The sequence below is a fragment of the Sapajus apella genome, unplaced genomic scaffold, assembly GCF_009761245.1.
Source record: "Sapajus apella isolate SASKATOON/1434 unplaced genomic scaffold, GSC_monkey_1.0 scaffold21, whole genome shotgun sequence".
Lineage (NCBI taxonomy): Eukaryota > Metazoa > Chordata > Mammalia > Primates > Cebidae > Sapajus > Sapajus apella.
Genome location: NW_022436961.1, coordinates 10,088,705 through 10,110,369, shown reverse-complemented (window position 1 = coordinate 10,110,369; position 21,665 = coordinate 10,088,705).

Here is a 21,665-nt window from a genome sequence, read left to right as displayed (position 1 = left end):
TGGGAGAAAGGTCCTGGCCTTTCTTTGCAGGAATCTAAAGCAAGACTAGTCTCCTTGCTTTGTTTGCTATTGTATCCTCGGTACCTTCAGGGTACCCATGAAGACATTCTGCATGCTAGCTGAAAGTTATCTCCATATTCCCATTTCCTGAACACATTGTAATTTTTCTCCATTTCCTTTTTAAATTAACACTGATTGGCTTTAAAAATCAATAATTGGCCGGGCACGGTGGCTCACGCCTGTAATCCCAGCACTTTGGGAGGCCAAGGCAGGTGGATCACCTGAGGTCAGGAGTTCAAGATCAGCCTGGCCAACATGATTAAATCCCATCTCTACAAAAAATACCAAAAATTAGCCAGATGTAGTGGTGGGCACCTGAAATCCCAGCTACTCAGGAGACTGAGACAGGAAAATCACTTGAATCCGGGAGGCAGAGGTTGCAGTAAGCTGAGATTGCACCATTGCATTCTAGCCTGGGAAACAAGAGTGAAACTCCCTTTCAAAAAAAAAAAAAAAATCAATAAGCCACAGAAGTCACAATCTTATGTACAAGGAGTATTTAGCCAGATATTTGAAGTATCTAGCATGTGGTAAAAACTCAATAGATAAATGTTGAATCAATTAAAGAATAAATGAAGCACATGCCCTAAACCTGAATCAGTCACTGGTAAGGGAAAGGGAATAACCACCATTAGTTTCTCATCCAAGAGGAAATGACCATACTTCAATTGCAATCCTATTGTAGAGAAATCTTCTAGAGAGCCTCACCCTCGATACGTAAAGACTGAAGCAAAAACTTTGAAATTAAATTATTTTATGTAAATGTCTGTTTTACGTCCCCTACAAGGTTGAAGTTTGGGATAGGTGCACTCCACTGTAATTTCTGAACATGGAATAGAGGCAGGAGGAGAATCTCTATTCCCGCTTATATAAGTAATTCCCAAAAGTCAGGTGGGAAGCAAGGTTTGAACTTCCAGGAAAAATTGTTTCATTCAAGCCTCACATGCCCTGTCTTTTTTTTTTTTTGATACATTTTTATAGTGGATAGAATCACGTCCCTCACAAAAGATATGTTCAAGTCATAACTCCCAATACCTGTGAATGTGACTGTATTTGGAAATGGAATCTTCATAAATATAATCAGGTGAAGATGAAACATACTGAATTAAAGCAGGCTCTAATCCAATGACTGGTGTCTTTGTAAGAAGAGAGAAATTTGGCTGGGCACAAGCACTTTGGGAGGCTAAGGAGGCAGATCACTTGAGGTTGGGAGTTCGAGACCAGCCTGGCCAACGTGGTGAAACCCTGTCTGTACTAAAAATACAAAAATTAGTCAGGCATGGTTGTACATACCTGTAGTTCCAGCTACTCAGGAGGCTGAGGCAGGAGAATTGTTTGAACCCAGGAGGCAGAGTTGCAGTGAGCTGAGATCACGCCACTGTACTCCAGCCTGGGCAACAGAGCGAGACTCCGTCTCAAAAAAAAAAAGAAGAGAACAATTTGGACATAGAAATACAAGACACAAGGAGAATGCCACATGATGTCAGAGGCAGAGATGGCCGTGATGTGTCTACAAGCCCAGGCATGCCAAGGATTACCAGCAATCACCAGAATCCAGGAAGAAGCAAGGCAGGATTCTCCCCTAGGCCTTTAAAGAGAAGATGAGTCCCACCACCTTCAACATCACCCCTCTCCTCTCTCTGTCTCTAGCATGCAACTGTGACAAGTTAGTTTTACTAACAACTTACATGGGATTTTATATTCCGAGTAAAGTTTTCCAAAATCTCTCCCGGCACCAAAGACCACCCAAATTTAGGAAGCTCATAATAGTCTAGGGAGCATCTTGTCCACCCAGATGGTCAGCTTTTTCACAACTGGAAACTTTCATGTTTTCATTCTAGAGTTCGTCCTGTGCAGTTTGTGGCAATAGCTCAGAGTCATACCTTATATCAAATCCACAGAGCGCTATGTCTATCCTTTCCCTTCATCTTTCCAAGGCATCACCAAGATACTGGTCTAGAAATGGCCATCTGAGTCAACCTCCTCCTGACAACACATTTGCAATTTCCTATGATCAGAGTCACATGTTCCTTCTAGCACCTAGGCCGTGAGATATGCATACCATCCTGTCTCCTCAGATCCTGCTACTTCTGTTACTGAAGTCTCATTTCTTCATTCTTTAATCCATTAACATCTATTATTAATTAATATCCACTGAGTACATACTCTGTGCCAGATGCTATTCCAGGCACTATGCATACAGCAAGGAGAAAATGAACGATGAATGCCCTTGTGAAGTATAATTTCTAATAGGTGAAAATCATAAATAAACAAACAAAGCATGCCAGGTGTTAATGGAGAGCATAGAGGAAAATTAAGCAGGGAGATGACATAGGCAAACGGATGAGCAGGAGTGCAATTTTTGAAGGACAGTTAGGGTAAACCCACTTCCAATTATTACAGCAAAATACAACTACAAACAATCCTTGCTTACACAAACGCTATTTACTGCTGTGAATGGTGGCAAGTTTTTCTTTTTGATTTTCTAGGAAGTATTATTCCTCAGCACCCTAAATCCTGTTTCTCTTTTTTTCCGTGAGGCAGCTTCTTTTCTGATCCTAGACTTTCCCCAATCATAATGTTCCCGTCTTTGGAGCTAATGGTTGCAACCATTCTTGTGGCTCTGCTTGAGCTGTACTTTCTCTGAATATGGTGCACAGATCTGATATTCTTCCTATTCCAGATGGGCTCTGAGCAACACAGAATAAAATGGAACCATCACCTCTGACATTCCTTATTCTGCATAATTTCTTTCTTTTTTTATAAGAATATTTTGCTACCTGAGAGCATAGATTCAAATTATCCTGAATATAGACTCCTCATATTTTATGTTTGCAGGTCTAAACACACTTGTTCCCATTTTTCTTTTCTTTTTTTTTTAGCGACATTGCACAGTTGACTCATATGGAACCCAGAGTCAGTTAAATTGCTAAGAAATATTTGTCTCCCAACTCTAACCCCAGGCTCTTTCCCCTCTGTGGGGTCTCCTCACCCTTGATTTTATTAGCTTTAGGAAAAATTGAATGAGTTAGGACAGTAGCTGTGGCAGTCAGAACACACAGCACATAGTGACCTCTAGGTCTCCTTTGTGCTCCCTGTAACTCTGCCTACTTTATGCTCCAGATTTGATTAACACCATCTCAATCTGCGAAGCTTTAAAGTGCTGACTTATCATCTGCCTATTTTTTCCCTGCTAATGTTTAAAAAGAAATCAATTGATGGCAGCTCATGTTTCTGTCCTTTGCTTCTCTTGCCAGAGGTGAATCCCACTGTTTCCAAGAAAGAACAGGCTGTGTGACTGCCCTGTAGTCTCTCCAGATGAGGGTGGGATCACAAAGAAAATCCACATTCTCTCCTCACTGCCTTGTAACAAACCACGTGGGATGGAGGTGAAACCTCTCTAATATCCACTCCCAAGGTGTTCTTTTATATCCTTTGCCTTTCAAATTAACAGGGATGAAACATCAAAAAGGCACTAAGAGACAGTGTAACATAGCTATCATGGGAGTTTAAATCCACCAGTTACTAGCTGTGGAATCATGAGCAAGTCACTCAATCACTCTGTGACTCTGTTTCCCCTCTGTTAAATGGAGGCAATAATAGTAGCTACTTTCCAAGCACACTGTAAGCGTTAAATGATCTCACATGTGTAAAGCACTGGGTAAGTAACCAACACATAGTGAATACAATGTAAGTGTTAGCTTCCATTTGGGGTTAGAATTAAATACATACATTTGTGGTTTACTTCCAATTAGGTTTGAGGCAGATTCCTTGCTCTGTGTTTTTCCTAGGAGAAACAGTGATATAGCAGGCTCTGAAGTCAGACAGATGAATAATATCTGAGCTCAGTTGCATGACCTTGGAAACATTATTTACCTTAGGTAAGCCTCAACCTCCTCATCTGCCAAACAGTGATAATAACACCGCCTTTACAGAGCTGTGGTGAGAAGTAGGTGAGTTGAGTGTTCATAAGGCTCCCATTGAAAATGCATATTGAGTGTATGGCTTTGGATGCACAATGGTAATGTGCATCCTTGATGGAAGAAGATTATTGCACAACAATTATGCATCAATAGAACCAAAACTTCTTTCTTGTTTCATGGGAATATTTGCTTATCAGATTGCTCATTTACTTTTCAAAGCAAGTGAAGTACCTGGCAAAGAATATTTATAGAGCGTATCTCTGTGTAAAACCAAGGGCAACGTGCTTCAGACAGCTAACCCAGAAGTGAGTTGTGCCCAAGAAATGCTTTCACTATACTGCCATCCCTGATCACTCAAAATGAATTTGTGTCCTCGTCCATCTAATTTTCCTAGTAAATATCAGTCACCTTGAAATAGGTCATTTCCTGCTGATAAACAGCCCTTGATGAGGCTAGAAGCAGTCAGTGTTCACTACCCGATCATTAATCCCCAAAAATGCCCTATACCCAAATTCTTAATTGCTTAAACAAATGACTTCCATGGGTGATTAAATATCAGAGGGAAGCCGCAGCACTTGCTAACAGCAAGGTAGTTCTTTGTGACATTATGGCTACACTCCTCCCTCAATCCCAGGAAACACTGAGTGAGAAGTGGAGAGAGCTTCGATGGTCATGAAGACGGGGTCAGAAATTGGGGGCCGTGTCCTGCCTTGTCTTCAGCAGACATGGAGACAACCAATCTGAAGAAAGAGAAAAATGAGAGAGAAACTGATGGGAACACATGAAGAATGAAGACAGAGCTAGTTGGGATAAGTTTTATTGCTTGTTCCAGCTGTTCCTAGAGCACATCTGCAGTTGTGCTCTGAGATTCCATGAGACTCCCTAGCATTTGAATAATAAGATCCCTTTTTTTCATTAATCTAGTTAGAAACCTGTCACTGAAAAAAAAAGAAATTCTAAAAAAAATATGTTTTCTTCTTCCCTTTGATACTGCCTTCATGATGGATCATTTAAATCCAAGGACACATCCTATTTTTCCTTTAAAGTAATGTATGTTTCCTCCATGTTTACGTTATAGTTAGAGATGAGTGTCTAGGATTTATGTAATCTTGGCATTTCCTGATACTGTCTAATTGTGGGGCTTGGGAGTGGATTATCTTTGCTTCCAAATGTCAAGAACACCTGGACCTACCTGGAAACACAGCCAGTGCTAATTAAAAAGCGATGCCAGGAGTGCAGGCTTGTTCATGCTGCACTTCCTGTCACCAATCTACTATTTATTACAGGATATGGGTCATTATGGATATAAGAGGGGTTCTGTATGAGTAGGTAACCCTTTGACATGGCCTTAAAAAATTGACTTTCTTCTTCTGTGGTGTTGGTGAGAATCCTGGGGTCAGGAGTCCTTCCTAAGATTCTCTATGCAAGGACAGTTCCTATCTTCCCCTCTTTACCTTGGCAAGCACAGAGAGACATGGTTACTAAGGGGTAGCATCTCCCTGAGGTTGCATCTATAATTAGTAAGTAAAAATAATATTAGAAAGGTCTAATGGATCTCGAAAAAGCAAAAATACAGCCACGTACGGTGGCTCATGCCTGTAATCCCAGCACTTTGGGAGGTTGAGGTGGGTGGATCACCTGAGGTCAGGGGTTTGAGACCAGGCTGGCCAACATGGTGAAACCCCATCTCTACTAAAAATACAAAAAAAAAAAAAAAAAAGTTAGCTGGGCATGGTTGCAGGCACCTGTAATCCCAACTACTTGGGAGGCTGAGGCAGAAGAATTGCTTGAACCCAGGAGGTGAAGGTTGCAGTGAGCTGAGATTGCACCACTGCACTCCAGCCTGGGTGACGGAGGGAGACTCTGTCTTAAAGAAAAAAAAGAAGAAGAAAAGAAAAAGGAAAAATTGGTCTTGTCCGCGAATGTGAGGCAAGGTGACACAGATTAAAGTGAAGCAATGACTTCCTGCTTTCTTCCGGTATTTCCTACCACTTCCTTCCCATGATCCTATGGCCCTGTCTTGAGGGATTTGCTATAATTATTCTGTCTGACTCCATTTAAAGGCAGCTTTTGAGCAAATGTGTAAAGTAGTGGTTCAATGTCCTCTGCCTGAGACTGAGACAGACTCCCCTCGCCCCCACTCCAATCCCTCTCTTAAGGCCCTGCCTGGCCCCACTAAGCACGAAAATAAAGGGAAATCTTGAATTCCTTCAAGGAAGATGCCATGTACCTAGCTAGCTTTGAAAAGTAAATGAGCAACCTGATAAATAAGAAAGAAAGAAATAATAGCTTAAAACAATAGCCAAAGAAGTTACAGCCACAAAATACTTGGTTACCCATAAAAACTAAAGATAACAACTTATGTCCTTGAGTTGTTTTTCAGAAGCCTGGACCCCCACCAAATAGAAAATACTGTCCACTGGCACATCAATTTCTGATAAGGGGGAACCGAGGACTGAACTCTGACAGTCATTTTTTGTTCTAAATTTCTTCTTGAGGGGTTGGAGGAAGTCATACCCGCAGGACAGACCTCAACGTTCCTTTCTGCTGACCCCAAGTTTTTAGACAAAGCTTCACTTCCATAACCAATCAGAAATCAGGGAATCTTTCACTCTACCTATGACCAGTAAGACTTCACTTCAAGATGCTCCACCCTTTTAGGCCAAACCAATGTATAACCTCCATATATTGATTTGGAATTTTGCCTGTAACTTCTGCTTTCCTGAAATGTACAAGCCCTGTCTTTTAAAACCCTTGCTGGTAAGTCATCAGGGAGGTCAGGTCTTAAGTGTGAGCTGCCCAGTTCTCCTTGCTGGTTGCCCTGCAAGTAAACATCCTCCTTTTTCCCACTGCAAAACTTCAGTGTGGATGTCAGCCTTACTGAGCTGGGCAAGCAAACCCCAGTTTGGGTCCATAACCCACCCACTCATCATGCTGCCCCTCCAGGCCTAGAGCCTCAGACTTGACCTTGCCAGAGTCTTCATTTCCCTCATCAGGGCCCCAGGCATTTCTAGCCTTGCTTCTCCATCCTTCATCCTCATGTCAGTTGCCTTCCACGTATTCCCCACCCCGTTCTCTGTTGATTTCTCAGTGGTTCAATTATCCCTTTTGTGCAATATACTTTAAACAAATGTCCATTGAATAAAATGCCAATTTCAAATGCCTTTCATGGTAGAATTGCAGGCAAAGTGTCAGACAGGTGGGAGAGTGGGGTCTTTTGACACTCTGGGCATAAATAGCCTGTTATCTATGCTTTGGACCAGCTTCTATGTTCTGTATCTGAGTCTACATATCGGAATTTCATAGAGCAGCAAAGTGCTTAGGCTTATTTTGTTTCATGCTGTTTTGTATATATTCAGGATCTTTTCTTCTGAAATTTAAACTGCTCGACAATAATATACTGTTTCACTTAACCTTCTAAAAAGTAAAGTTTGAGTAATTCAGAATCTTGAGTATGCTTAAGAGCTCAGGCTAGAAATAAATATTTATAAAAATCCTACAATGTCTAGCACATTCCCTTGCACAAAAAGGAAAAAGAGAGGAAGGTAAGATTTTATACATACATACACACATGTATATATGTATTTATGTGTGTATATTTGTATGAATTATATTATAAAAAATAATATAAATAAATTATAATATATTTGATTATAATAATCATAATATAATTATCTAGTATGTTATTCATAATTGTTATAATTAATATGATATGATATTAATTATATATTACAGGGATGGATGCAGTGGCTCACACAGTAATCCTAGCACTTTGGGAGGCCAAGGCTGGCGGATCACAAGATCATGAGTTCAAGACCAGGCTGGCCAACATGGCGACACCCTGTCTCTACTAAAAACACAAAAAATTAGCCAGGCGTGGTGGTGGGCACCTGTAATTCCAGCTACTTGGGAGGCTGAAGCAGGATAATCGCCTGAACCTGGGAGGCAGAGGTTGCAGTGAGCCGAGATCATGCCACTACACTCCAGTCAGGGTGACAGTGCGAGACTCCATCTCAAGATAAATATATATATACAAAATATGTACATTATAAGTATAATATATAAATATATATTTACATATTTATCCAAACATTATTAGTTCTGATCTACCTGATACTGACACTAATTGAAGGGCTTTCAGACTTGCAGGCCAGCTCCTGAAGCATAGTCTTTAAGAAATGTAAAGGGCAGAGCTGTACCTGGACCTGAGTTACTGATCAGCTCTTGGCACTGACATAATAAATAATTGAATTCATGATACATCAAATAGAGCATTACTAAGGAGCTACTATGTACCAGACACTGGGATAGACTATAGCATCTCCTGCTTATAGCTTTGTGTTTTCTGGAAAGACTATATTAAAAAATGCGTTGGGTATCTAAGAACAGAGACTACGCCATGGGTATGTCATTTATGTGAGATCTTGTAAATGACCTTATGAGATTTTAAACTTTTAATTACTGATAAATTGATTGATGCTTTGATTGCTAACACATATGGAAGGGAGGCTTCTGATACACATTTTTGTGTTCACTTCTCAAAATAGGGAGAAGAGTATAACCCAACACTGAAGTAGAACAAAATAATGATCAATGATAATGAGATCATTTTTCAATAATTTGCAACCAGCCTAACAGAGTTTATTTACCCCTCTGTAACTAGAATGCTGCTTTTCTTTTTTAATTCCGGGGTGTTGACCAGGTTCAAATTCTTCTGGCACGTTAGCTTTTGGAATAAATTCTTCCAAATCAAACACTAGTTGCAGCAGTTTCTCCTCTATTGCAGTACAACAAACTATTCCAAAACTCAGTGGTTTAAAACAATAAGTAATTCTTACCTTTCATAGTTCTGGGGTTACTTTGGCCAAGCTAGGTAGTTTTCAGTTGGGATCTCTCACGTCAGACGGAGCCGTGACTATCTGAAGCTTAACTGGGCCAAACAATTAAGCACTTATGGCTGGCAGTTGATATCAATTAAAGACTAGACGCTGAAGTGGAGCTCAAAACCAAAACACACGGCCTCCACGAGGCTTGGGCTTCTCATAGCTAGGCTTCAAGGCAGCTGAGTTGCAAAAGGAGTTAAAGTCAGACAAGCAAGGATTCCAAGAGGCTCAGACCAAAGCTACAAAGCTTCTAATCCCAGAAATTATCACTTCTGAAACATTTCATTGGTTAACAGTTAAGTTAGTTACAGGATGAGCCTGGATTCAAGGGGAGAGGGCTGCATATGGGTAGGAATACTGGGAGGCTTGGCTCATTGGAAAGCCATCTTTAGAGGCTAGCTACCACCATCAATCTTCTGGCTCATAAGACCTCCACCTGCAAAATACACTCACTCCTTCTAGGACCTCCAAATCTCATCCCATTGTGGCCCCCAGCTCAGGTAGGAAAGTCCTGGATCCCATCATCTAAACCACGTCTAGGTAAGAATAGGCTTAGTTCCCCAGGTGCAATTTCTCAAATAGCAGCAATTCTCTTCCAGTTGGCTATTACTACATAACAAGCCACTCAAAGCTCACTGGCTTATGACAAAACATTATTTATGAGTCAAGGATTCAGAGAAGATACAGCTGAAGGGTTTGTCACGTGGCATGAGCTAGAGCAGCTGGGGCTCGTAGATCACTTAATGGCTTTTCCACTCACACATCTGATTCTTCGGTGCTCCCTGGCATCTCTTTCCTCTCTTCTCCATTTCTCTCTCCCTCCCTCCACAGCATCTCAGCCTCTAAGATAACTTCATGTGACTTTGGCTTTTCACAGCAGGGTGGTCTCAGGATAGGTGGACCTCTTATTTGGTCACTGGCTTTCCCCAAAGATGTTCTCGAAAGTCCCAGAACATCTGTCCTGGCATATATTGTCAGGCCAGTCACTAAGATCAGCCCAGATTCAAAGAGAAGGAAATAGATCCCTTTTTGCAATGGGGGAATGACATGCTTGTGTCTGACGAAAGGAATTGATGGTGGCCATCTTGCAGACAAACTAACAAGTATTCCTTATTGTCTACCAAAAATATTGTGCTCTCCTAGGAAAAAACTCTTCTACCCTTCTCCCAGGTCTCAGCCTAAATGTCACTTCCTTGGGGCAGCTTTCCTTGATTCCCCTAGAATACTTAGGTATACCTTTTAAATGCTTATATAATAAGCACCCATATCACAGCAACTGTTACTTTTTTTTTGGAGATGGAATCTCGCTGTGGCACCAGGCTGGAGTGCAGTGACATGATCTCGGCTCACTGCAACCTCTGCTTCCCAGGTTCAAGTGATTCTCCTGCCTCAGCCTCCCAAGTAGTTAGGATCACAGGTACGCGCCACCATGCCTGGCTAATTTTTGTATTTTTAGTAGAGACAGGGTTTCACCATGTTGGCCAGGATGGTCTCGATCTCTTGGCCTCATAATCCACCCACCTCAGCCTCCCAAAGTGCTGGGATTACAGGTGTGAGCCACCACTCCCGGCCTGTTACTTTTAATAAAATGGCTTATTTAACTATGTGTCTCTATGACTATTTGCTGCAATGAGCATCTGTCTGGCTCATCACTGCACACTTAATACCAGCACAGTACACCACACATGATGGGCCCTCAACAAATACTTAATGGAATAAAAATGGAAACTTACTATGTCCACAACCAACTCTGCTGAATCTATCATTTGGTTTCAAGAGTCAGGACTGAGGCCGGGCGTGGTGGCTCATGCCTATAATCCCAGCACTTTGGGAGGCCGAGACGGGTAGATCATGAGGTCAAGAGATTGAGACCATCCTGGTCAACATGGTGAAACCCCGTCTCTACTAAAACTACAAAAATTAGCTAGGCATGGTGGTGCATGCCTGTAGTCCCAGCTACTCGGGAGGCTGAGGCAGGAGAACTGCTTGAACCCAGGGGGCGGAGGTCGCGGTGAGCCGAGATCACGCCATTGTACTCCAGCCTGGGTAACAAAGAGCAAAACTCCGTCTCAAAAAAAAAGAGTCAGGACTGAATTCTTGGTCTTCATCTTTCCCTTTTATTTCTTCCCCCTTTAACTTTTCCCTGTATGTGTAAGAGCAAGTTTTCAAGTCAATAACATCAACAGGACTTGTCCTGAGCCCATTTTTTCTGCTGCAGCTCCTGTGGGCTGGAGGAGTGATTAACATGCGTAAGACAGAAAAGGGAGGGGCCCTAAGCTTCTCCTGAAAATGAATTTCCCATAATGCACCAGCCATGAGCTTAATAGGGAGCATGATCTTCAATTTGCTGAGTGTAGCTCTATAAGGGCCCTGAGCTGGGCTTGTGACATGCCATTTCTCAGAGGATTTCAACTGCTGCTGCTGCTACAGGGAAGGATTGATGACTCTGATAAGAGATGTGAATGCAGTCCTCTTATAAAACACAAGGGACAGGGTTGTCAGGCTAATTGGGATAGCAAGCCTGTGTATGTGCATACCATACATAATAATGCATGCATATTATATACATAGTATAAAAGGGTAGAATATTTGAGGATAAAGCAAAAGCCAAAAGGACAAAGGCAACAGGCAATCTAATCCACTTAATGGGTCAAGGAGCTCAGAGCTGAGCCACAAATGCATCATTTGATAACAGTAATGAAAAAGACAGCAATCTATATCTACAAATAGCATTAAGGCAGATTTGGTTTAGAGGCCAAACTAAGTTGACATGAAATTTATGAGACTGGCTGTCTGGCAGATATGCTTGGCGAGGGAGATGTATTCAATTCCTCCTTTTTTCCTTTAGAGCTCACTGTGAGTTAGATTCTGTTTCTGAGGTGTGTTTTCCCAATATGTGGGGCTTTTTTTTTTAATGACAACTAAGTGTTTTGCCACCCAAGCTTATCTTAGTCGTGAGGATGCCAATTTCACAAGTGGTCAACAATTATTTTAATTGCCCGTTTGGGCATTTCATTTCCCTGTCCCATCTCTGTGGCTCTCCTGCTTGCAAGAAAGCAGGAGCACACATACATGCACACGCACCACACAGACAGTTAACTTGCAGGTGGCTTGAGCTGGAATTCATAGCAAAGTGTGTGTCTGAGTCATGACTTAGCAGCTGGTCCTAGAAAATATCAGGACTATGTGTCTTGCTGATGTGGACAGTATGTTTCATGTCTGCAAACCCCATTACAATATTCTGGGCAAGATGCTGTTGGAAACGTGCTTTATTTTCAACCATAGTTCTCATACATCCTCCACAGGAATGACAGTGCATTGCATTGCAAAGCTGCAGGGTATGTGAAGCTTTTTTCTCCTTATGACGCCTCAGTCAATATCAGGTAGCACTCACAAAGGGTAATGAAGTCTGCTTTCAACACCGCGATGTCCCTATAATTATGTGCTGATTGACCTTCACTTTGTGCTGCACCTGAAAAGAAAGAGGACCGTGATACATTGTACAGCACAGAGCATGTGCAAGTCAGATGCCTTGGAGTAAGTAATGAGCCTGTCCCTACCACAGGTGGTGGAAGGTGTCACTCTAGACTTACTCCCAATTCAAGAATATATAACAGCCCACCAAATCAGAAGTCTGGGAAGGGATATGGGGATACCAGTTCTAAAAACAGCCAACCCCTACCACCCCCAGAATTTAGATCTTTACCTATCTTGTCAGAAATCTTATAATAAGTGAAGTACAATCCTGGCCAGCATGGTGAAACCCCATCTCTACTAAAAATACAAACCAAACATCTGTCATACTTCCTGTATGAGAACTTTGATTCAAAATGGTTTTAGCTGGGCATGGTGACATGCACCTGTGATTCCAGCTACTCAGGATGCTGAGGCAGGAGAATTCCCTGAACCCAGGAGGCAGAGGTTGCAGTGAGCTGAGACCGCACCACTGCACTCCAGCCTGATGACAGAATGAGACTCCCTCTCACACACACACACACAAAAAGCGAAGTAATGTTTTTGACTTATTCCACAAGTCCAACCTAGGCACACGCTGCCTTGTGAAGGAAATATTAATTCTATGTAAGATGATGCAACTGTATGGGTAAGTCCTCACCCCTCTTTCATGCTTTAGGTTCTCTTTGCTTAGGTAACTACTGTAATGAATAAACCCCCAAATATATAATGGTTCAAGTACAACAGACATGTATTTCTTGCTCACCTAACAGCCCAGAGCAATTTCAAGGAATCAGGGCTGGGTGGTAGGCAGAAATGCCTTGCCCTCCCCAGGCACTCAAAGAGGAGGCTGGTGGAAGCTTTTTCAACAAGTGATGTCCCTAGACTCCCTGGAAGCTTCCCTCCCCGTCAGCTGGATGTAGTAAGAAGCAGAGAAAAGCCGACGTGAAAGGTCACGTGAACTATGGCTAAATCATTTCTCCTCACACATTCCTCTGGCTAGAAGAAATCAGCCACACCTCACAGCAAGAGAGTCTGGAATTGTCACCTAACTGGGTGCCCAGGAGGTAGAGAACATGAATAATGGTGAGCAAATACCAGTCACTTCCCTACTGTGTCCTTTTAGTGTTGGAGTTCCCAGTTTCTCGGGGTCTGCCTCGATGTTATAGAATATGCTCTCCCTGGACACTTTTTTTTGGATGCGAGGATTGGTATATGTGCAGTGATCTCAAATGTCCAGCCAAAACTCACTTCCTAGCTCGATTGAGACTCCAAAACCCTCCTCTACATCTACCTGATTAGCTAATAAGCATCTCAAATGTGACAAGTATAAAACCAAATTTGTTATCTAAACCCCACCTGTAAAATGGAGGTAGTAATAGTATCTAGTCATAAGGCTGTGGTGAGGATTAAATGAGTTAATACATGCAAAACACTTAAAAGTGCCTGGAACACAGTGAATGCATAATCAATACTGGCTATGATTATTATTCCCACCCCACGCTGACTCTTCTCCCAGAAACCCTCCGAGTTGCACAGCAGCATCACCTATGTAACAGACCAAACTGGAAGTCGTGGCTGCGCACTCCTTCTTCCTCAGCTCTTACCCTCATCCAAATTACATCCTCACTTTCAAATTACAGGAAGAGCTGCTGCCTGATCTTCATTCCCAGGGACACTCACTACTTCTGAGCTGCACGGTTGCAGAATCCTGCTAAGCGGTCACCTCTTCTCTGGTCTCTTCTTCTAACCACTCTTCAGCAATATCACCAGAGTAAATAGCTTAAAATGTCCTAAAACATGTTCTGAAACACTTCAATGGCTTTTTATTGTCTATAAGTATAAAGTCCACTTATTCCACCTAGGCACATGCTGCCTTGTGAAGGAAATAGGAATTCTATGTAAGATGATGCGACGGTATGGATTGCTGAAAAGCTGGGTCCAGCCAGACTGGAAAGGCTCCAAATTCTATCCCGGTGCCCACATCCCTTTCCCTTTTTCTGTCTCAATCATAGCCAACGACCACACTTTTTACTCTCTCTGTGTCATGCTAATTTGGGTCCTTGTACCTAAAAGTTCATTCTTTTTTCTTTCTCTTAAATTTCTCATGCTCAATTCAAATATCACTCTATCGGAGTGGCAGTCCATCCCCAGTCAGAATTCATCTGGCATGCCTTCATTTTCCCTACTCACATATTATTAAAACATCTATCACTTATCAGTTATGATTTGTCCTGAAGTTAACTGAGTGTGTATCCTCTATTTGACTCTGAGTACTTGAACGCTCCCAAGTGGAGGAAGCCATCACCACCATGATATATTAATTTTGTTTTTAAAGTTTCTCAGCTCACTGAAATGTAAATAGAGAACTGTATGTTTACCCCAGTAAAACCTTCAACTGTACTGTGTTGATTTCTCTACCACAAAAGGCAGTGGCTCCCTTTACAACACTGTAGCAGATTTGGTCAATGTCTAGGACCTGTTAGATACAAGAATATCTCTTGCTCTGCATCCAAGACACCTGCTCCTCCTTTTTCTAGCCTGAAGTTCCTCAAGTATGGGGAGAAGGGTCAGTGGACGAGAACCTTCTTACATGGCAGGGGCTCTCTCTGGACTCACTCTGGTTCAGCCTAGGTGGGTTCCAGTTAATGGTGTGAATGGTAATTCCAGGAAGATAATTACTTTAATCCAGCCCCCTCTATAATTGAGGGCCTCTCCCAGAAGGGTTCCCCCATCTGTACACACCTCCGCCCACCTGTGTTTCCAGGCGGAGCAATGCACTGCTCAGTGCAATTGTTCACTAGGCAGACCACAGTTGCTGCTTCTCCACTACACCTGGTGCTCTTTCCATGGAGCTGCTGGGACTGCTGGAGTCAGGTCCTCTCTGACACCTTCTAAGTAAGGCCTATGAGGAACTGGGATAAGATATAAATTATCCCATTTTTCCCCTGACACTTTATACCACGATACATTTCAAGCCTGTTAGCATGGCCTACTCCAGGGGCCTTTCATCCTCAGAAATCTCCAGATGCAGATGGTCCCAAACCTCGGGGAACATGTGAGAGTCTGGGACTGAAAAGGACAATGACAGGGCCCCAGCCTGGCCCTCCAACAAACACACTTAAGTCATAGCGCCCTAAGTCACAGTGTCCAAAACCCTACTCTGCATCGATCTGATTATCCAATAAGCGTCTCAAATGTGACAAATATAAAACCAAAGTGGTTTTAGTCATACTATGCAGTATGACATACAGTTAATTTAATTGAACAAATATTTGTTATTTGTTCTATTCAGTATTCAGTATTACATATATTAAATTTAATTGAACAAATATTTGTTAAATGTATACTCCCTACTGAGCTCAGGAACTCAGGGTATTTCTGGGAACTAGACAGCTCAGCACACACACAGTCAAGGAGTGAGATGCCAATCTCCACATCTTAAAGTTACCTCCAATCTTTACAAGAAATTCTTTTAGAACTTCCTTTGCCTGACTTTGGGGATGGGAGGCCATAGCTTCGCACCTGGAATATTGCTCGGCTCATATAGCCAAGACTCTCCTACCTTTATTTTGTTTGTTTGTTTGTTTGTTTGTTTGTTTGTTTGTTTGTTTGTAATAGGGTCTCCATGGCTGGGCATGGTGGCTCACGCCTGTAATCTCAGCACTTTGGGAGTCTGTGGCCAGCGGATCACCTGAGGTCGGAAGTTCAAGACCAGCCTGACCAACATGGAGAAACCCTGTCTCTACTAAAAAAATGCAAAATTAGCTGGGCATGGTGGCACATGCCTTTAATCCCAGCTACTCGGAAGGCTGAAGCAGGAGAATCACTTGAACCCAGCAGGCAAAAGTTGCGGTGAGCCGAGATCGCGCCATTGCACTCCAGCCTGGGCAACAAAAGCCAAACTCAATCTCAAAAAAAAAAAAAGAGAGAAGAGAAAAGAAAAAGAAATAGAGTCTCTCTGTGTCACCCAGGGTGGAGTATAGTGGCAAGATCACAGTCACTGCATCCTCAAACTCCTGGGATTATCAAACAGTCCTTCCACCTCAGCCTCCCAAGTAGCTAGGACTATAAGAGCATGACCCATGCCCAGCTAATTTTATTAAATGTTTTGTAGAGATGAGGTTTCACTATGTTGCCCATTCTGGTCTTGAACTCCTAGCCTCAAGCCATCCTCCTGCCTCTGCCTCCCAAAGTACTAGGATTACAGGTGTGAGCCACTGCACCCAGCCTTCCCCTACATTTTGGTTCCCTTCTCCTGAATGCAGGCAGTGGTGCCGTAGGAGGTGAAGTAGAGCCTGCATTGCTCTTGTCCATTCCAGTAAGCCCTGGAGAAATGATGCTGGCCCATTTGCTGAAGAGCTTCTTTGGGATGGAATGTTGGTAGGGCCTTTTTTCTCCAGCTTTGGACCTTGGCTAGCTTCAGGATCAGGAAAAAACTCATTGTAACACACAGTAAAATGCCTTAGATATGTAGACTTCTGCTGGCCTTAGCACTGTTTCCATAATACATTTCTCTAAGTATATATCTCCCTACAGACACTGGAAACTCTTTAAAGGAATATATCTCCTTCATTTTCTAATTCTTAGCACAGTTCTGAGCATTTTGTGGGTATTCAGTGACTGTCTGATATATTATTTCCTCACCCCCAAGAAAGTCGAAGTCCCAGGATTATGAAATGCCAACCTCCTCCTATTTCAGAAGACAAAACTCAGGTCCAGAAACATGAGGTCATTTATACAAAGGGCGCCCGGCTAGATGGGATTCCATTTCACACACAAGTGTGTACACTCAATGGCGCAGCAGAAGCCTAAGCAAGCCAAGCATATTTGATAACTGGCCTTTGGAGGAAAGAAAGTGGGTAATGGAAAACACTGCACAAATTCCGACAGTTGATTTTTGCAGATGATGCACATTTTTCATGCCCTAATCTGGGAGGGTTTGCCAGTGTGGACCGTGACTAATTCCTGTTGGCCCAGCCTAGACTTCCTGTTTTCAGGGCAGCGTGACAGATTTGTTGGTAGAATTCAGCCTTAATTCATTTCAGGCTGATCCTGGAAACCAGAGGCTTTGTCATGTCTCATGGCAACATTAACTCCATTTTTCTGCCTTCACTCCTATTATAAGCAGAGGCCACTCAATAGGGCAATCTTAACTGCCTGCTGAAGGTGATGGCCAGAAGTATAAATAACTCTTCTCATTTAGTCTTTTATTCTTTTCTGGGAAAAGTAGCAATCTTATCTCTCAAGTGGATCCAAAGCTGATTAAATTCATTCAAGACAGCTTACATGTTTCTTGGTGAAACAGAATTTGCAGGACAGGCTGTCCGAGAAGGGGTGACTCCTACGGCGTCATCAGATGAACCCACAGTGACTCAGGGTCGATAAAAGATTTTCTATGGGGTCCAGTCATGTCCACATTTAACTCCATCTATTAGAGCATGGAGTGGTTGAAACCTGAGATATTACCCAGGAAGGTTTTAGTTCTGCTTTGTCTGAAAGCCAAAAAAAAAAAAAAAAAAAAAAGCAACTCACTTATTCAGAATTCCCCAAGTTGGGGTAGAACAGAAGACAGGTGGAAAACAGGAAGGTCTGCAACTGTGCCCAGAGCCTTTCACATGCAGGTAGTTCCACAGGGCACTCCGGAAAGTATGCAGTGAAGAGTCGTCTCTGGGCACAGATCCCATGGAGGGAACAGTTGATGAGTCAAGAGCCCCTCTGCATAGGTACCTTCTGTATTGTTCACCTTCACGCATGGAGTAAGACCTGTTCTAAAAACTACCCCCAGCCCAAAGCCATCCCTGGCAGGGAAATAGAAGTCACAACCCTTTATTAGCTGGTGAGTCTTGTGTCCAAGCATGAACCAATTGTCGTGGTCAGGGAGATGCAGAACACGGGTTGGCCATTGTTACAGCCACACCCAAATCTGTGAAGAGGAGAGGAACACCCAGTGAATGGCAGAGCAGCACCCACAGAGATATGGGGGCAAGGGAGAGGGCATTCCCCTAAAAAGAGAAGGCTGGGCAGACACCCACTCATCAGTAAAGACCCCTATACAAGTTTTTATTTATATATTCAAATTCTCTCATTACCATATTACCTAAGATAATTTGGATATTTCATGTGACATTTAGGTATTTTATGTAATGCCTAGTGAATCTATTGGATATCATATTGAAATATACTTTTCCACACTTGACCTTAGCCAAAAGTCCGAGAAGCAATGAAACACACTTTTCCAAAGACTTTTAGGCTGTGTATATCATACCCAAGAACGGTACACACTGGCTACCTTCTATGCTTTTCCAACAATATACCACCTGTCAAATTTCTACACCAAGTGTCCTGTCTTTCCCAGTCAATTTCTTTCTTTTCCCATCTCTAGGAGTCACATGAAAAATATTTAGAAATAAACAAGTATTTCAGGATGGAAAAGATGGGGAAGATGTATTGCTATTGATTGAGAATACTTATCTATGGGAAAATGTGAAATACAGCAGGACATTTAGAGAGCTAAGAGTAACTGATTATTTTCAAATACACTTCCAGAAAGCTAAACACTAGCAGAATTTTCTGAGACAAAAACTAATGCTCACAGGCCTATTAAAGGAGAGGCTGTTATCTTTATGTAGGAGCTGGAAAGCTGGAAATTGCCTTCTACTGAATACTTCTCTTTATTTGTCTTGCAATACTAGACCCATAACTATTACTTCTATGGCACAACTGCTCAATCCTGCAAAGGGAAAGCTAGGCTGATTTCCCCATTCGTGACATAATGAGACTTGGAGTCCCCAGTGCCATAAGCAATGCCACAGAGAAGGAAGAGGCACCTCTCCTGATTTTCATTTACTCTTAAGTAAATGTGGACAGCCAAGAATTATAAGTGCTCATAATGATGTGTTCTTGCAAAATTTAATGTGTTTCTAGGCTGCCATCAATATAACAGTGGGGATTTGATATTTCTTATAAATGGGTCTTTCCTTTTCAAAGAACATTTTCATCACTTTCTGTCCAATGATTCACTTAAGCAAAAGCTTAACCTAAGGGAAAATAAAACAATAATATTTCATTTTACTTTGTAATTCTCCTCATCCAACAAATACTTCATAATAGAAGGAAGGTCTTCTCCACCCCACACCATTTTACCCTTTAACTAAGAATAATAATAACAGAAGGAAGAGATGAGAGGAAGATGCTTGTGTTTAGCAATTAGAGGGAGAACAACACTTTGGTAAGGCAAGGTGGAAAAAGGGAAAAGAAACTAAAGAAACTATAGCTTTTAAATGTTTGCTTCATTCCAAGCACTCTCTTAAATATGGGGTTGACAAAGATGATTATAAAGAGATTTCCAGGCCTGGTGTGGTGGCTCATGCTTGTAATCCCAGCACTTTGGGAGGCCAAGGCGGGTGGATCACAAGGTCAGGGGTTCGAGATCAGCCTGGCCAACGCAGTGAAAAGCCATCCCTACTAAAAATACAAAAATTAGCTGAGTGTGGTGGCAGGTGTCTGTAATCCCAGCTACTCGGGAGGCTGAGGCAGAATTGCTTGAACCTGGGAGGCAGAGGTTGCAGTGAGCCGAGATCGCACCACTGCACTCCTGGGCGACAGAGTGAGACTCCTTCTCAAAACAAAAACAAACAAAAAGATTTCCATCTCTCAAAGAAATCACAAGTTAGCAGGGAAGACAAACATGCACATTAGCAAGAAAAGTGCCTCACACATAGAAGATGTCTTTTAAATACTAGTTGGCCTGATAATTTACCTGTAATAAAATTCAAATTCTGGCTCTACCACTAACAAGCTCGCTGGTGATGCACAGGTGACTCATCATCTCTGTTTAATGGGAACCACTCTGTACAGTACCTGGCACACAAATGGAATGGTCCTTCATATTATCATCGTTGTCGCCTTTGGCTCCCTTCACCTCCTGCCCTGGCCCCTCTTCCTCCCTTCCTTAAAAACCCAAGCTCCAGTCATCCCAAGCCAGGAATCCCTTCCCCGGCCTGCCATGGTGCTTCACACCTCCAAGTCTGTGGTTTTCTATTTTGTTCATCTCAAGTGGACTTCCCAACCTGGTGTGAACTCTCTATGGGGAGGCACGATGGCTTTTCACCTGTTTAATCCCAGCACCTGGCACTCGTCCTAGAATAGTAGGAAGTAGACATTTAACAAATATTTGTTCAATTAAATTAACTATATGTAATATTCAATAGGGCTGGACGTGGTGGCTCACGCCTGTAATCCCAACACTTTGAAAGGCCAAGGCAGGTGGATCACCTGAGGTCAGGAGTTCAAGACCAGCCTGGCCAAAATGGTGAAACCCCATTTCTACTAAAAATACAAAAAATTAGCTGGCTGTAGTGGTATGCACCTGTAATCCCAGCTACTCGGGAGGCTGAAGCAGGAGAACTTCTTGAACTCAGGAAGCCGAGGTTGCAGTGAGCCGAGATCACACCATTGCACTCCAGCTTGGGCAATAAGATCGAAACTCCATCTCAAAAAAAAAAAAAAACAAAAAACTGAATAGTATAACTAAAACTATACACTACCAAAGTAGAGAAAGAGTGAGGGGTTCTTCGTAGAGAATGAATTATGGAAGGTTTCTCATAGAAGCAGATGACTTAAGTTGTGAGTTTTAACAGATGAATTCATCAAGAGATGGAAGTTTGGCCTATGCAAGTGTAGTTGGCTTAAGAAAAGTACAAGTATTGCCGGGCGTGGTGGCTCACGCCTGTAATCCCAGCACTGTGGGAGGCTGAGGCGGGTGGATCACGAGGTCAAGAGATTGAGACCATCCTGGTCAACATGGTGAAACCCCGTCTCTACTAAAAATACAAAAAACATTAGCTGGGCATGGTGGCGTGTGCCTGTAATCCCAGCTACTCAGGAGGTTGAGGCAGGAGAATTGCCTGAACCCAGGAGGCGGAGGTTGCGGTGAGCCGAGATCGCGCCATTGCACTCTAGCCTGGGTAGCAAGAGTGAAACTCCGTCTCAAAAAAAAAAAAAAAAGAAAAGAAAAGTACAAGTATTACCAGGGGCAATGGCTCATGCCCGTAATCCCAGCACTCTGGGAGGCTGAGGCAGGCAGATTGCTTGAGCCCAGGAAGTTGAGACCAGCCTAAGCAACACAGTGAGACTCTGTCTCTAAAAAAATAATTTTAAAAGTAACCAAGCATGGTGGCACACCACACCTGGTAGCTGTAGTCCCAGATACTCAGGAGGCTGAGGCTGGAGAATCAACTGGGCCCAGGAGATCGAGGCTGCAGTGAGCTGTGATCAAGCCACTGCGCTCTAGCCTGGGCAACAGAACAAGACCTTGTCTCAGGAAAAAAAAAAAAAAAAAAAA